This window comes from Ascaphus truei, chromosome 4, assembly GCF_040206685.1.
Source record: "Ascaphus truei isolate aAscTru1 chromosome 4, aAscTru1.hap1, whole genome shotgun sequence".
Taxonomy (NCBI): Eukaryota; Metazoa; Chordata; class Amphibia; order Anura; family Ascaphidae; genus Ascaphus; species Ascaphus truei.
Genome location: NC_134486.1, coordinates 217,467,306 through 217,484,259, shown reverse-complemented (window position 1 = coordinate 217,484,259; position 16,954 = coordinate 217,467,306). Strand labels below are relative to the sequence as shown.

General features: G+C 45.8%; 1 long non-coding RNA gene across 1 annotated transcript in view; it reads left to right on the top strand.

The window, feature by feature from the left end:
- Positions 1-1,369: 1,369 nt before the first annotated feature.
- Positions 1,370-16,954, top strand: part of LOC142492046 (uncharacterized) — a 94,394-nt gene continuing 78,809 nt past the window's right edge. The window contains exon 1 of the long non-coding RNA XR_012800691.1: positions 1,370-1,864. This is a non-coding gene — a long non-coding RNA (uncharacterized LOC142492046). The remainder of the gene's footprint in view (positions 1,865-16,954) is intronic.

Below are 16,954 nucleotides of genomic sequence, written 5' to 3'. Positions count from 1 at the left end.
GGCTTTAGATACAAAGGGGGTAGAGAGAAGACATCCTTGAGCAGAACGCAAGAGTCGGGTTTGTGCATAGCGAGAAATTAGGGCTGAGATGTAAGGAGGGGTAGAAAGGTGTAAAGCTTTAAAAGTGAGGAGGAGAATTGAGTGTGAGATGTGGTATTTGATTGGAAGCCAGGACAGTGATTTCAGCGGGGGAGACGCTGAGACAGATTTAGGAAAGAGTAGAGTGATTCTGGCAGCAGCGTTAAGGATAGATTGTAGGGGAAAACGGCGGTGCATCTGCTGCTGCTGCTGAAGATTGGAAACCACAAACTGCAAACCACAAAATATCCTAGGTGCAAAAATTTATTTTAGGGCATAGTAACAGCCAAAAAGAACACTCTGACGCGTTTCCTGTGGTATCCCACGCTTTATCAAAGAGTAAAATCACTTACAACGATCACATACTTAAATACCCACAATTCCCTCTCCTCTCCTATGACGCTGTGTAATTTGGGCCAATCGGAAGCGTGGGAGGCGTCACTCCCCTCTAGCTGGTGTAAGGCACATTAGCCTGAAGCAAACCCAGATGTAGATCTTTGCCACGTATATATCTGGTTTCACTCATAATCCATTTTGTCCCTCTGGAACTTGGATTGTTTCTTGGCAATGATGGTTTTGTCTACATTCTTGATATTCACCAACAACACTTTTTATAAAGAGGGTAAAAGAATTACTTAAGTGAAGAGTCTGTGATTATAAAAGACACAAGTTTGGAATACGTGCAATATTGTTTGATCCAATTGTACCTAATATTGAAAGTTACACCACGGTATAATGAGTTTATCAAATTGATTATTTTAATCAAATGATATTCAAGGCTAAGTGTCCTTATTTCAAGAATACAAATTTATTGAAATTAATTCCTTATCTTAGCTTAAACTTGTAAATTGTACTGCACCTATATTCGTGTTTGATGGTACAATCATTTTTGATCTTCTTGTAACCATATAGTCCATAGGACCCCATCCTGTTAAACTACAATGTCATTTTGAATATCATTATGTTTAACTAGAAAGATTTAGCATGATCTAGATATCATGCATATGTGGCAATTATTCCTAACTTAGGTTCTAACTGTATATATTTTCTTTGTGTACTGTGAGGGTAATACACAGCAATTTGTGTGTTTTTATGTATTACTCCACTATAGTGTTGATAGTGGTTTTTTAATTGTCTTACTTCATTATATGGATCATTGTTCCTTTATATATTGCAGCGTTGAACAGTGCTAGACATACTGATTTAATGTGTCTTGAGCGATGATCCTAATGTTATTTGTTCTTAGGAGTATACCCACCATTTCCTTTTCTTGAATAAAGCTGTCAGTCAGTCTTTGTTTACATTCAGGACGTCCCGTTTTTTAAGGCCTATGATTGGCCAGAAGGGCCGTCGCGTCATCAAGGGGAGGATACATTCACCTCCCATGCAATTGCACTGTGAAGCACAGCTGGGTTTGCTTCAGGCTAATGTGCCTTACACCAGCTAGAGGGGAGTGACGCCTCCCACGCTTCCGATTGGCCCAAATTACACAGCGTCATAGGAGAGGAGAGGGAATTGTGGGTATTTAAGTATGTGATCGTTGTAAGTGATTTTACTCTTTGATAAAGCGTGGGATACCACGGGAAACGCGTCAGAGTGTTCTTTTTGGCTGTTACTATGCCCTAAAATACATTTTTGCACCTAGGATATTTTGTGGTTTGCAGTTTGTGGTTTCCAATCTTCAGCAGCAGCAGCAGCAGATGCACCGCCGTTTTCCCTGTACTCTTTTCAATTGTTCCTTGGTAGGAGCACGCAGGACAGGACCAGGATATCCCCAAGGTCAGCAGTGAGTAATCCATTTACTTCATTTATGTGATCAGTCCCACACACGGTTACCTAGACCACCACATAAGACTTACCTATATGGCTAGTGGCATAATCTATGGGAGTGTGTTTAACATTGGACTATCTGGAATCCTGAGTCTTATGAACTGTCCTATGCTATGAAGATGTTTATATTTTTATATCATGATCAAACATTGCCTACTCCTGGTTAGCATCACAAGTGGGAATTAACCCTCCCCTTCCCTTCCATAGATTGTAGGGGAGACAGGTGAGAGGCAGGAAGGCCGGACAGCAGGAGGTTACAGTAATCAAGACGGGAGAGAATGTGGGCCTGCCACCCATGGGATGAATAGTTCTTTTGAAAGCTCCTTGTATTGTCCCCGAATATATTTGTTTATAGTTATCATATCCCCTCGTAGACGCCTCTTTTCTAATGTAAATAAATCTAATTTAGCTAGCCTCTCCATAAGTTAGATTGTCCAGCCCCTTTATTAATTTGGTGGATCTTCTCTGCACTCTCTCTAGTTCCAAGATGTCTTTTCTTAGGATTGGTGCCCAAAATTGTACTCCATAGTCAAGGTGTGGTCTTATTAATGCTTTGTAAAGGGGCATAATAATGTTTACTTCCCTTCCATCCATTGCCCGTTTAATGCAAGGAATGAAACCAAAGAAAGCAAACCCTATTGCAAGCACTCGATATGTTGCGGATGATATGATTATTTAATTAAGATAAATTTTAATGATATTAAAGTAAAATATAACAGAGTGAGTAAGTCACTATGGTGATCAAAACACATACAACAAGACAAACAATGTGTACATAAATAACAAAAACTGCAAACCAAGGTGTAACTGAATAATGAGTACCAATACTCCATCTAAATGATGAGACTTAAATAAGTCACAATAAATAGTTACTAGCTCTTGGGTACAGCACTAATAAGGTGAGTTAAAAAACCTGTTTAAAATAAACAGGTTATAAGCAGACTGAATCGTATGTATGTATGTATGTATATATATATATATATATATATATATATATATATATATATATATATATATATATATATATATATAATTAAATGACTAATATTGTTCCTCCAAAAGCAAAATAATTATCAGCAGTGGTGGCTACTCACATAAGCAAAAGACAAAATGTAATGCTAAGAGGCACGGATCAGTGTCCGTATCAGTTGATAGCCCCTAGTAGTGCCTAAAGGTGTACACAGCAAACGACTAAGGAAGAGCCCACAAAATGTGTTTAAATAGCTCAGAGGCACGGATCGTATCCGTATCAAGTTATAGCCTCCAAAGTAAACAAATAGTCATAAAAAATAATGAGTAGCTATACCATATAATAGGAATAAAGTGAGGAACAGGGGTATCGCAAACAGGTAGGGTGAATTAATGCAGGTGGTCAGGAGTGTATCAAGCAGCAAGCATGTCAGCTGCAAGTAGTACCCAATACAATGTAATGTAATAGATAGCCTAAGAAGTTGCTACTACCACCCTTATTAAGTGGTGTTTGGCACAACCTTAGATAGTTATATGTAGCCAGTGTAGTAATGTAGCAACAATATGTATAATATCCAGGCTCATAGTAAGTTTAGAATGTCAGACCTGCATCTCGGCGACTTGTGAGTCCTACAAGCACTCCGATCAGTTCAACCCCTTACTGTTGCGTCCCAACGTCATGACGTCAGTCTGGTCCTGCCTCCCACCTGACGTACGTTTCGCAGAGGCGCTTTGTCAAAAGTGGTGACGTCTGTGTGGACTGAGGGAGTATTTGTATGCAACTAATCACCAATGAAACAGTGATACACAGCAGCTGAGTATAACCAACTACAGGCTATTGAACTAATGAGGACAACAGAGAGACAGCTCAAACAAAGCAAAACCCAGGAAAAAAATTACATAATAAAGTCTATCTTAAAGACACAGTGTGGTAATTGTGTCAGAAAGAAGCAGAACCCAGAGATGAAACAATTGCATAATAAAGCCTATCTTAAAGACACAGTGTGGTAATTTTGTCAGAGAGAGTGAATAACTCACACATACATGTTAAATGAGATAATCAGAAGCAGGTAAGTAGGGTGAGTGAGGTCAACGACCTTTTAGGATGAAAGTGTGTGGGGGAATTTGAACCACTGCCAAAGTGTGAAAAATTGGGTATAAGCTTTCAAATAAAGGGAGAGAATAAGAAGCCCTCATTAATTCCCCTTGGAGCTAATGTTCCCAGGATATAAATCCATTTGGATTCTTTCTGCAGGATTGGACGGTTCCAGTCCCCACCTCTTGGATTGGGGGGAACACTTTCTATTCCCAGAAATGTTAGGTCAGTGGTATCTCCTTTGTGCACTTGATGGATGTGATTAGCCAAGGGGGTATCAAGATGGTTGCGGATAGCCCCCAGATGTTCTAAAATACGTTGGCGAAATTCTCTTATTGTCTTGCCAACGTACTTTTTATGGCACTGGCATACAACCTGATAAATCACACCTTTCGTGCGGCAGTTAATAAACTGGCGTACCGTAAAGGATTTGGTGTCATTCCAATTGGATAATTTATTCGTTACAGAGAGATGTGAACAGGCTTTACAGCCCTGGCATTTAAAGTTGCCAGTGGACCTATTAGTTAGCCAAGTGTTCAGTACAGGTGGTTTAAGATGACTATGAACCAATTTATCATTGAGGTTCAAGGACCTCCTACTGACCAATGTAGGTGTTGACTTCAAGACTTCTTTCAGGTCTTGAACTTCGGTGAGAATATGCCAGTGTCTGCTTAGTATGGTATTGATTTCAGACCACTGATTATTATAAGTTCCCACAAACCTAATCAATTTTGAGTCCTGAGACTTGGTTGAGTTCTTGCTCAATAAAGTGTTTCTATCAGTAAATTTGGCTCTTCGATATGCTTTAGAAATCGATCTATGGCTGTAGCCATGCTCTGTAAACCTCTCTCTCATCTTACTTGCTTGTATCTCAAAAGCAGTCAGAGTCGAACAGTTTCTGTGGGCTCTCAGAAACTGACCGATGGGGATACCTTCCTTTAATCGTCTTGTATGGTGACTCTCAAAACGTAAAAGGCTATTGGTAGCAGTCGTTTTACGATGTATAGTCGTTTCGACTTTGTCATCAGTACCCCTCATGATTTTAAGGTCTAAGAATGTTATTTCCTGTGAGCTGATCTCATAGGTGAGAGGTAGATTAAAGTGATTGGTATTGAGGATTTTGATAAATTCAATAAACAATGCCCGTGTCCCCTGCCACAGGATCAGGACGTCGTCTATGTAGCGGACCCATAGAGAGATGTGTGAAGTGAATATCTCATTCACTTCTTGAAAGACCACCTCCGCCTCCCACCAGCCAAGATAGAGATTAGATAGGTGGGGGCACAGGTGGTCCCCATCGCCGTACCTCTTAGTTGATGATATATGGTACCATTAAAGGTGAAGTAGTTGTGGGTCAAGATGAACCTCAATAGGTCCAATACCAATTGATTATGTGTTGTATATTCACTGTTTAATGCAAGATAAGATCTTGAATGAGGGCCTGAGTCAGAATTTTAGCAGTCGAGCAACAGAGGAAAGGGCGTATCTTTGTAATATTGCAGAGGAAAAAGTGACAGGTTTTAGATACGTTTTGAATGTGAGAGGAGAATGTGAGAGAGGAGTCAAGTGTGACCCCTAGGCAGCGTGCTTGGGCTACTGGGTGAATGACTGCTAAAACTTTGACTCAGGCCCTCATTCTCTCCCGTCTCGATTACTGTAACCTCCTGCTATCCGGCCTTCCTGCCTCCCCTACAATCTATCCTTAACGCTGCTGCCAGAATCACTCTCCTCTTTCCTAAATCTGTCTCAGCGTCTCCCCTGCTGAAATCCATCTCCTGGCTTCCTATCAAATCGCGCATCTCACACTCAATTCTCCTCCTCGCTTTTAAAGCTTTACACTCTTCTGCTCCTCCTTACATCTCAGCCCTAATTTCTCGCTATACACCATCCCGAATCTTGCATTCTGTTCAAGGATGTCTTCTCTCTACTCCCTTTTGTATTTAAAGCCCTCTCCCGCCTTAAACCTTTCTTACTGACTGCCCCACACCTTCGGAATGCCTTTCCCCTCAATATCCGGCTAGCACCCTCTCTATCCACCTTTAAGAACCACCTTAAGACACAATTGCTTAAAGAAACATATGAGTAGCACTGTGGCTAATACTATACACGATACATAAAGCTTGGCCCCCTGCAGACGCACTTACCAGAATGCCCTCCTCCTGTCTCTGTATGTTCTCCCTACCAGTTAGATTGTAAGCTCATTGTAAGCTCTTCGGAGCAGGGACTCCTCTCCCACAATGTTACTTTTATGTCTGATGTACTTATTTCCATGATCTGTTATTTTTATTGTTTGTTATTTATGATTGTCAAGTGTATTACTACTGTGAAGCGCAATGTACATTAATGGTGCTATATAAATAAAGACATACAATACAATGATAGTACTTCCAACAGTAATGTGGAAGGAGGTAGAAGGGCCAGGTTTGGGAGGAAGTATTAGGAGCTCTGTTTTTGCCATGTTAAGTGTAAGTCGAGAGAGGACCATCAGGATGATATCGCAAAGAGACATTCAGAAACTTTGGTCTGTACAGCAGGTGTAAGGTATGGGGTTGAAAAGTAAATTTGTGTGTCATCAGCATAGAGGTGATATTTAAACCCAAGAGATGTGATTAGGTCACCTAGAGAAAGTATGTACAGAGAAAAGAGAAGGGGTCCCAGGACAGAGCCCTGGGTTAACCCCACAGAGAGATTGATAGAGGAGGAGGAGGTGTTAGCAAAAGAGACACTGAAAGTACGATGGGAGATGTAGGAGGAGATCCAGGATAGAGCTTTGTTACGAATACCAAGAGTATGGTGAATGTGAAGGAGAAGAGGGTGGTCCACGGTGTCAAATGCTGCAGAGAGGTTGAGTAATATGAGCAGAGTGTAATGACCTCTGTCTTTGGCAGCATGGAGGTCATTAGTTGTTTTAGTGAGGGCTGTTTCAATGGAGTGAGCAGTGCGGAAGCCATATTGTAGAGGGTCTAGGAGAGAATAGGTGTTGAGAAAACAGAGCAAACGAGAGAATACAAGACATTCAAGAAGTTTGGAGGCAAAAGGCAGGAGGGAGACAGGTCGATAGTTAGAAAGACAGGTAGGGTAATGTTTGCTGTTTTTGAGTAATGGTTTAACCGTTGCTTGTTTGAAGGAGGAGGGAAAGGTACGAGAGTAGAGGGAAGAGTTAAAAATGTGTGTGAGCGTAGGGATTATAGTAGGAGCAAGAGGTTTTAGGAGATGGGAGGGAATGGGGTCAAGAGGGCAGGTGGTAGGGGGAGAAGAGGAGATCAACAGTGACATATCCTCCTCCGAGATGGCGGAAAAAGAGTCAAGGAAGGCAGGAGGAGAGTTAGGAAGTGTTGTGGGATGGGAGGAGGAAACAGAGGAGATGTTCTGATGTATGGATTCCATCTTTTCCTTGAAATAGTCAGCAAAATCCTGAAGTGAGATGGTGGAAGAAGAGGAGGCAGCAGAGGGTGGTCTGAGTAGAGAGTCAAAGACAGAGAAGAGTCGGAGTGGGTTAGACTTGTGCGTGTTGATTAGTGAAGAAACATAGGTTTGTTTAGCCTGAGAGAGGGCAGAGTTGAAACAGGACAGCATAAATTTGTAGTGAACGAAGTCTGCGAGAGTGTGAGATTTCCTCTAGAGGCGTTCAGAGGAACGAATGGAGGAACGCAGCATGCGCATATGGGAATTTAGCCAGGGTCTGGGGTTAGAATGGCAAGGATGGCAGAGAGAAAGCTGGGCATGTAGATTTAGAGAAGAGGATAAGGCAGAGTTGTAGTTCCTGACCAGGTTGTCAGGGTCTGGAGCAGAACTGCGGGAGGAGAGGGAGGAATGTAAAGTGGAATTGCCAAATATTATAAGTTATGTTATTATTATAAGGCTTTCAAGCATATTTGTCCAATTTGGCATATCAGAAATCGTAGTATCTGATAATGGACCTCAGTTCACAGCTAGTCAGTCTAAAAACTTTGCTAAGATGTACTGTATGACCGCTAATTTCATCAATAGTCCTTACAACCCACATGCAAATGGGATGGCTAAGAGAATAGGTCAAATTGCAAAACGAATACAGTACTAAAACAACATGATCCTTACATTGCACTAAGTTATCGCACTACTCCAATTAAGACAACAGGAGAGAGTCCAGCAAAATTAATAATGGGGCGACATATTCGGACCACTTTCCACACACTGATTGAAAACTTAGTTACTCAGTGAAAAAGAGTTGCTGGTGCACTAAAAATATTCAAATAAATATTTCATTCACAGTGGTATGCTAATTAATTACAGATATGGTGTAATTAGGATTAAAAATGTATATGAATACATGAATAACTTTCAATGTGAAATTCTAAAACCTATATAAAAAGTTGCAAGAAACGATGATGCTCAACAAGTAAACATACAGCTGCAGCGGGCGTTATTCAAACAAATCACGCGTTGTGTACATCGGAATACCGATGTCATGACGCTGGATGTCTTCCAACCGTTCCGCCTTAAGACGCAAGTGCAGAAAATTGAATTTTAGTGTTCTGGTTTTTAAACACCATAAATTGACACAATAGCACAGTACTGTACACATCGCAATTCATTCATTTCATTGCACCCAAAGAAACATAATCCATGAAATTCAACAAAGCAATCGCGATAAGCGCGGGTGCCTGGGGCGATTGGCCGCGTTCTTGATGCGTGGAGTACAGCAGAGCACACGAAATCGGTGCCGTGATTTGTTTGGATAACGCCCGCTGCAGCTGTAAATGTATTATGACCAAAATTTCTGAAAAAACTGAGTTCATGATGTTGGCCTTAACCCACTATGATGTAGCAGGAGGGTGCTACCTGTGCACTGGTTTGGAACACTATAAACCAACAATAGAGAACTCTGAAAAGAATATCAGAGGTCTTTAGAGAAAGAAGCACACTATTGGAGCATAATCATAAGGCATACAGTATAAAACATACCTTTTATATATATAGCCATGCATGATAATGGTATATTACTTTCCTCTCTGTTGGCAGTAAGTCCTGGTAAGTACAGGTATGCCAGCAGTAGTTATGGAGGTTTTCCCTCACACCAGGGTGAGGTGCCCTATGTATGGAGGGAAGTGGCTGTATGCTCTGAGTCCCTGGATAGTGACATCAGGGATGCGCCTGCCTCCTGAAGTATATAAGGCACAACACAGTTAGTTAGAGGGTGGTTCCAGCAGCTGTGGGAAGTTGTTGGGAAGTTATATGTTCCTGCATAAGGGATTGTAGGAACACTTTGTGACCCTAGTGCAGTAACTAGCGGTCCAGGTTGACCAATTAACCTGTCTAAGCCACTCTGTGTCCAGGGACCTGGCACAGAGAGGATATCCCTAGGAGAAGAGGGAATCTCACTTCAATTTGGGAGGGCGTACCTGGCGAAGGGACAGCACGGAGAGATGTGCGGCTAGAGCCGGCAGCTGCATGGGGCAGTCTGCTACATCCCAATCTACAATAAAGATGACCTTGTTAACGAAACCCCCACTGTGTGAGTGTGAAATTACTCAACAGTGGCAGTCACCACCAAGAAGGAGTTCCTCATCAGGACCATCTCCCTGCGGATGCACAGACCCTGATGAGGTGGAGGCGCTGCACATGATGTAAGTTGAACTCGCACCCACTACCTCAGCTGCCTGTCTGGAAAACATCCCCCAATACCATCAAGCGGGAGACTCAGGAGCCCTGTTGCCTGCAGGTGCACCACCAGACACGAACACGTAATGGGGATTAAGTAGACCACCCGGGCCAATGTGAGATTGGGGGGGGGAAAACCCGTTACAATTGGAGGCGCTGCTGAGATATATATCTGTCAACAGGACAGGCTTTAGCTAGGCACACTAGGAAACAGGGAAAGTGTATGCTGCCACTTTGTGCTGTGTTGGGATGGAACCGCAGGAGTAACCTGGGAACCTGAGAGGAGTTAGTGGATCTGGAGAGGGGCTATAGCTGTCCGAGTCACCTTGAAGTAGCGCTAGGGGTAGGATGCCTGAAGGGATAGCCTGTTAACTAGGTCAGGACTCCTGGAGAGGGTCTGCACTAGGCTGACCAAGAGAGGTAGACGCCCAAGTACTGCATGGAAGCCCCAGAGTACTCTAGCCCATTCCAGATCACTTACCGAAGGGAGCACAGACTGGGGGGAAGGAGCTACAGCAGACACGAAAGAGTGAGCCTAGCGTGAGGTAGTGAAAACACGAGTCAGATCTATGTTAGGTACACAAGGTGGTGCACAAGGCATGTTTATTGTACTGATGTGGTAGCTGCCCCGCAGAGCGGAGCTCCATGTACAGTAACCCAGTATACAGTGATCGAGAAACAACCGTCAGAATGGAGGATCTGCAAAGAGCAGAAGGTCCAGGATGCCGGACTGAGGAAGAAGAACTAGCTACAGAAGGGACTTTTGTGAGCTTGTTATGGAATGGCGTGAAAGCCGTGGCTACGCCGTGTTTGTCCTGTCTATGTTCTCGGGAAAGTACCCTCAAGACTAGTGAGGACGACAGTCTTGCGAGATGGGAGGAACGAAATGGACTTTGTTATACACCAATAAACAAACAGCCAGACGCTACCTCAAATATGAAGAAGGACCGTACTCACCAAAATGGCGGTTCCCGTGTTCCCGGGACACCGCATGGGCCAGCTGCAGAAAGTCTTGCAACTTTGCAGTTTGCTAATTGTTGGCCAGGATTGGCGGCAACGAGAAAACTCCACCCTGTTGGGGAGTTTGGCGCGAAAGCTGGAGCCGCGCCCTCATGGACTATGACTCACTCCGCCCCTGTGCTGGGTCAGCCTACAAAGCTGCGAGACATCCCCCTAGTTTCAACAAGGGGGAGTGGTCTGCAATTCCACCCGATGCCGATGGAGGAAGTAGGGGGAGGGATTGCTCAACCATCCCCTGCCCTTCAGTTGCGAAGAGCCATTGATCAATACAGACCTCTAAGACGAGTGCCTCCATTGGTTACTATGGCTGAACATTCTGAGAAAGTGGAACAGAGTCCCTTGATCTCTACCCATCCCTATTCGGTTCCAGGAGGCTTCCTGATTATCCGCGTAGAGGGTGTGGAGACAGTGGTCTGTCTCTGCCTGCAGTGCAGACTGCCGGGCGGAGCTGTGGGCAGCGAGGCTCGATGTCTTCATTGTGGACTGCAATATATGTGGCCCATGACGACGTGTGTGCCGGTACAAGCTGTGGGAGTGAAAGATTCTACCCCGATGTCGGCGGCGGAGCTTCCGGGTGCATTGTGGCGTGAGAGTGCAGGCCCCGCGGAGCAGGAATCAGGCCGGGTTCTCAAGTCAGAGAAAACTAGCCATCGGAGAGGTGACCGAAAAGGAGCCCATCGACGGTCCCCTACTGGAATGCCCCGCCCGAACTGTAAGTTAGAATCCTCGGACGAGGAGTGTGCCAGGCTGGCAGATGCACAGGACTTGTTGATGGAGTACCATACCAGTGGTATCCCGTGGCGGGAGGCTATCCCTCGTGGTGTGGAGACACGGAGTCGAGTGTCCCCAGTACCGCGACACCCCGATCGCTGGAGTCCCACTGCCGTGGTGACTAGCGGGTCGGAAGGAGGTCGATCCACCCCGACGCTGCAGAGCAGTAGGCTAGCTCAGTGCTCGCCGCAGATCCAGGGGGTGGAGGTGAAAGAAGAGCGGATCCAGGGCCAGGCTGGACCGCGTAGCAGACGGGCGTTGCCGGATGTCCTCGTGGAGGAAGAGGTCTCGATTGGGGACCCAACCCAAGATGGCGTCGAAGCACGTGCGTGTACGGAGGAGGTTCCGGACGACCAGAGCGGCATCGAGTGGGCGGTGATCGCGCCTCTGCGGTCGAGCAGTGGAAGTCGATCCCCTACTGACAGACGGAGTGGGCGCTCGAGCCGGAGAGCGAGAAGCTCTGCTGCCGGAGGAAAGAACGGACTTTGTGGCGGAAGCGAGTCAGGTATTGCTGAAGAGCAGGCCGTAACCCTGCCGATACCTACAGTCCGGCCCCGTCCCCCAACCCCGTCCATCCCCAAAGTTAGCCCCAAGGCCCTAGTTAAATCCCCTGTCCCTGTCACCTGTTCATTCGGGTCTACCTCTAGCCTGGGGATGTCAGGGGATTCCCGGGGTACTACCGAGGAACGGACTGAAAGCCTGGACTGGGGAACTTCGGATGATGGATCGGAGGGTGGAGGGAGGATTTCCCGATGAGGGTCGGTACCCAGTGATTGTACTAGTGTGTTGGGTATCACGGGTGGACACTGGTCACAGTGTAAGGGAAAGGTTACGCAATCTGAGGGTACTTCAGGGGTATCATCGGGCGGGCCTGAAGAGGAAGAGCCACTAGAATCCAACTCGGAGGAGGTACGGGAAACTAGATGGTGGGCACCACTATATGAGGGTTATGTCGCCTGGATAGACCGCACCCGTTTCATTTTAGAAAGGGATGGGGTAGTTGACCATTGGTGGGCTCCTGGGGATTTCAGCGATGAGGCATACCTCAAAGAGCTGCGAGTGAGGTGGGACCGAAATAAAGGGGGTTTTATTACCCCAAAGGGATCTGAAGGGTTAGATGATCCGGTGGAGTCAGATGAGCCCTTGTCATGGGTATTACTGGGAAAGGCTGGGCAAACTAAATTAACCCGGGCCTGCCGGGCTGAACGGGCCATTACAGCCAAATATAAACGGTCTCATGGGCTTGAGTACCCATATGTCCCCGAACCTCTGATGAGGGAGATAGAGGACAATCGAGAGAGGTGGCTTCGTAATGACATAGAATATTATATTGTCAATAAGGGAGGAGCCATTAAGGGAGTTCAGGCTGAGCAGAGGGTTTCCCAACTGATGAGGGTTTGGAAAATCGGGCGCAGCATTTACATGCACAAAGTGGTGTATTGTAATGAGCGAGGCCTGCTCCGAGAGTATAGCGTGACAGTCACCGATGCAGCGGGACGGGAGGTGAAGAAACCAGACCCTCGACACTATTATTAGGTCCCGTCAAGGAGTGGTCTGACCTTTTCTTTAACGCTCCCTGCTGGTCAGTGAGCGAAAGGTTCTTGCATTATTATGTAAAGGTGATAATGTTTGACGCTTAATTTGTGTGTTCTTTTACAGTGTTTCCTGGAGCAAGGTACACCAAATTTAGGCCCCAGCCAGGACGGTGGGGATTCACCAGGGGGAGTATATAGCCATGCATGATGATGGTATATTACTTTCCTCTCTGTTGGCAGTAAGTCCTGGTAAGTACAGGTATGCCAGCAGTAGTTATGGAGGTTTTCCCTCACACCAGGGTGAGGTGCCCTATGTATGGAGGGGAGTGGCTGTATGCTCTGAGTCCCTGGATAGTGACATCAGGGATGCGCCTGCCTCCTGAAGTATATAAGGCACAACACAGTTAGTTAGAGGGTGGTTCCAGCAGCTGTGGGAAGTTGTTGGGAAGTTATATGTTCCTGCATAAGGGATTGTAGGAACACTTTGTGACCCTAGTGCAGTAACTAGCGGTCCAGGTTGACCAATCAACCTGTCTAAGCCACTCTGTGTCCAGGGACCTGGCACAGAGAGGATATCCCTAGGAGAAGAGGGAATCTCACTTCAATTTGGGAGGGCGTACCTGGCGAAGGGACAGCACGGAGAGATGGGGAAAAAAATGTCCAGGCCCTTGTAGATTCGGGCTCTGGGAAAACTCTGGTCTTCCAGGAACTGCTACCGCCTAATGTGTGTTCTTTTGACTCCCCATGGAGTATAGAATGTATACACGGCGATGTAAAGCGGTATCCGACGGCCAAAATCCGGCTACAGGTAAAAGGCCAGGAGGCTTACCTCGAAGTAGGAGTTGCTCCTTGGCTCCCTGCCCCCGTTGTGCTCGGCCGGGACTGGCCTTTCTTTTCGGACCTAATGGCTCCAGTCTCTCATAAGGAGCCTTATTCTATGGCTCAGGAGAACCCTGGCAAACTGTTCCCCTTCTCGGCAGACCTTTTTCCTAGTAGACACCGAGTTCAAAAGACTCGGAAGCAAAGCCGCTCTGACAAACAGGACTGGTTGCAGAAATCTGTGTCTCAAGGTGACCATTCTAATAGCCAGAAGTCACAAGTGATGACTGGGGATGACCAGAGGGAGGGGGATATGGGCCCTGGAGATTTACCAGACCTATACCTCCCTGATTTTCGCCAGAGGCAAAGGAAAGACCCAGTCCTTGCTAGACAGTATGATAAGGTGGTAAAAATTGATGAGCAAATTTTGAATGCACAGGGGGTGATAGTATTCCCCCATTTTGAGTTATCAAATGATATCATGTATAGGGTGAATAGGCAGACACAAACAGGGGAGGTAACCAGACAGATATTGGTTCCCAAGGCGTTTGTTAAATCTGTGTTCACTCTAGCCCATACTGTCCCTTGGGGTGGTCACCTGGGCAGGGATATAACATTGGACCGTATTTCGTCCCGATTCTATTGGCCAGGGATGCATAGTGATATTGCTAAGTTATGTGCGGCATGTCCAGAGTGCCAGCTAACTAGTCCAAAGGGACAAAAACCAGCCCCTTTGGTTCCTCTACCCTTGGTGTCAGTTCCCTTTGAGAGGATTGGGGTAGACTTGGTAGGACCACTAGAACCTTCTGAGAAAGGACACAGGTTTATTCTTGTAATTGTTGATTATGCAACAAGATATCCTGAGGCGTTCCCCCTGAGAACAGCAACAGCAAAGCAAGTAGCCAACAAGTTGTTGGAGCTGTTCTCACGGATTGGACTTTCCCAGGTTATGTTGACAGACCAAGGTACAAATTTTATTGCTAAACTGATGCAGGATGTCTTAAAATTACTAGAGGTCAAGTCTGTTCGGACATCGGTCTACCATCCACAGACTGACGGATTGGTGGAAAGATTTAACCGAACTCTAAAAGGGATGCTGAGGAAATTTGTAGATTCAGAGAAGAGAGCCTGGGATGAACTTCTCCCTTTTCTGCTGTTTGCAGTGCAGGAAGTTCCCCAGGCCTCCAATGGGATTCTCCCCATTTGAACTGCTGTATGGCCGCCACCCCCGGGGTATCCTAGACCTCCTAAAGGAGTCCTGGGATGAACATCGGTCCCCTTGTAAGAATACCCTGCAATATGTACTAGACCTTAGGAAGCGCCTAGATGTGGTCGGCCATTTTGCTAGGGAGAATCTTAGATCAGCCCAGGACAGTCAGGAGAGACATTACAATCAGAATGCTCGCATGAGAGTGTTTCACCCGGGAGACCAGGTGATGTTATTATTACCCAGTAGCGAGAGTAAACTCCTGGCCAAATGGCAGGGCCCATTCGAAGTACTCCGCCGCACGGGTGATGTGGATTACGAGATCGCTCAACCAGGGTCCAGGAAGGGTAAACAAATTTACCATGTGAACTTGCTGAAACCCTGGAAGATGCAGCAGGCTCTATTCATCCACCCGGTGGAGGAGGAAACAGACTTGGGTCCTCAGGCCCCACGGGAGAACATCGTGGGTGACGATAAAATCCCAATGGGTAAACAGTTGTCCTCTGAACAAAAAGGGGACTTGTTAGCAATAATTACACAATTCCATTATGTTTTTTCTGATTTACCAGGGCAAACTAACTTAATTTCACATGCGATCGAGACAGCACATGGGGTAAAAGTACGTTCCCGTCCTTATAGGTTGCCTGAAAGTCGTAGGGCCCTGGTAGAGAAGGAGGTATAAGAAATGTTACACTTAGGAGTGATTGAGGAATCATGCAGTGAGTGGTATAGTCCACTAGTTATGGTCCCTAAACCCAATGGGAAGGTAAGATTTTCTGTGGACCTCCGAACGGTCAATGCGGTATCCAAATTTGACGTATATCCGATGCCAAGGGTGGACGAATTAATTGACGCCCTTGGTAACGCGGAATATATATCCACGCTGGACTTAACAAAAGGATACTGGCAAATACCCTTAGAGGAAAAGTCCAAGTGCAAAACAGCCTTTGCCACTCCCATGGGTTTATACCAGTTTGTGACAATGCCATTTGGACTGCATGGACAACCAGCCACATTTCAAAGACTCATGGATAAAGTGCTGAGACCCCATAGGGCTTATGCTGCAGCCTACCTAGATGACATTGTCATTTATAGTAAACACTGGCAGGCCCATCTAAATAGGCTGAAAGCGGTCCTCAAATCTCTAAGAGAAGCAGTGCTCACAGCCAACCCTAAGAAATGTGCCTTGGGTAAGGCAAAAACCAAATACTTAGGGTATGCAGTGGGAGGTGGAAATGTAAGGCCACTAGCTGACAAGGTAGTTGCCCTGAAAGAAGTTCCGACCCCCCAAACAAAAACGCAGGTATGCTCTCTGCTGGGTTTAGCAGGATACTACTGGCGGTTCATCCCCAACTATTCGGAAGTGGCAGTCCCTTTAACGGACCTCACAAAAAAGTGTGCTCCTACACTAGTGGTATGGTCAAGGGAGTGTCAGAGAGCCTTTGAGGACATAAAAAGGTGTCTATCAGAGGGTCCAGTCCTTAGAAGCCCAGACTTCAACAGACCTTTTGTAGTGCAAACGGATGCATCAGAGATAGGGCTAGGGGCAGTGTTGTCACAACAGTTTGAGGGAGTTGAACACCTTATACTTTTCCTGAGTAAGAAATTGTTCCCGAGGGAAAAAAAATACTCAGTGATTGAGAAGGAGTGCCTCGCAGTAAAGTGGGCAATCGAGGCTTTAAGGCATTACCTGGCAGGAGTCCATTTTACTCTGGTGACAGACCATGCTCCACTGAAGTGGTTAAATAGTATGAAATATTCCAATGCTAGGTTAACTAGGTGGTATATGGCCCTCCAACCCTTCTCATTTGAGATTCAGCACAGGCCGGGAAAAGAGAACGCAAATGCTGATTTCTTTTCTAGATAAGGGGTGGATGGTCGGGCTCCAGCCATGCGTAGCCCCAGCCACACACTAACAGGGGACGAATGTGACAGGGTAAATAAAAGCCACCAGCTGTATGCCTGGCAGACATATGTTTAGTCTGCAGT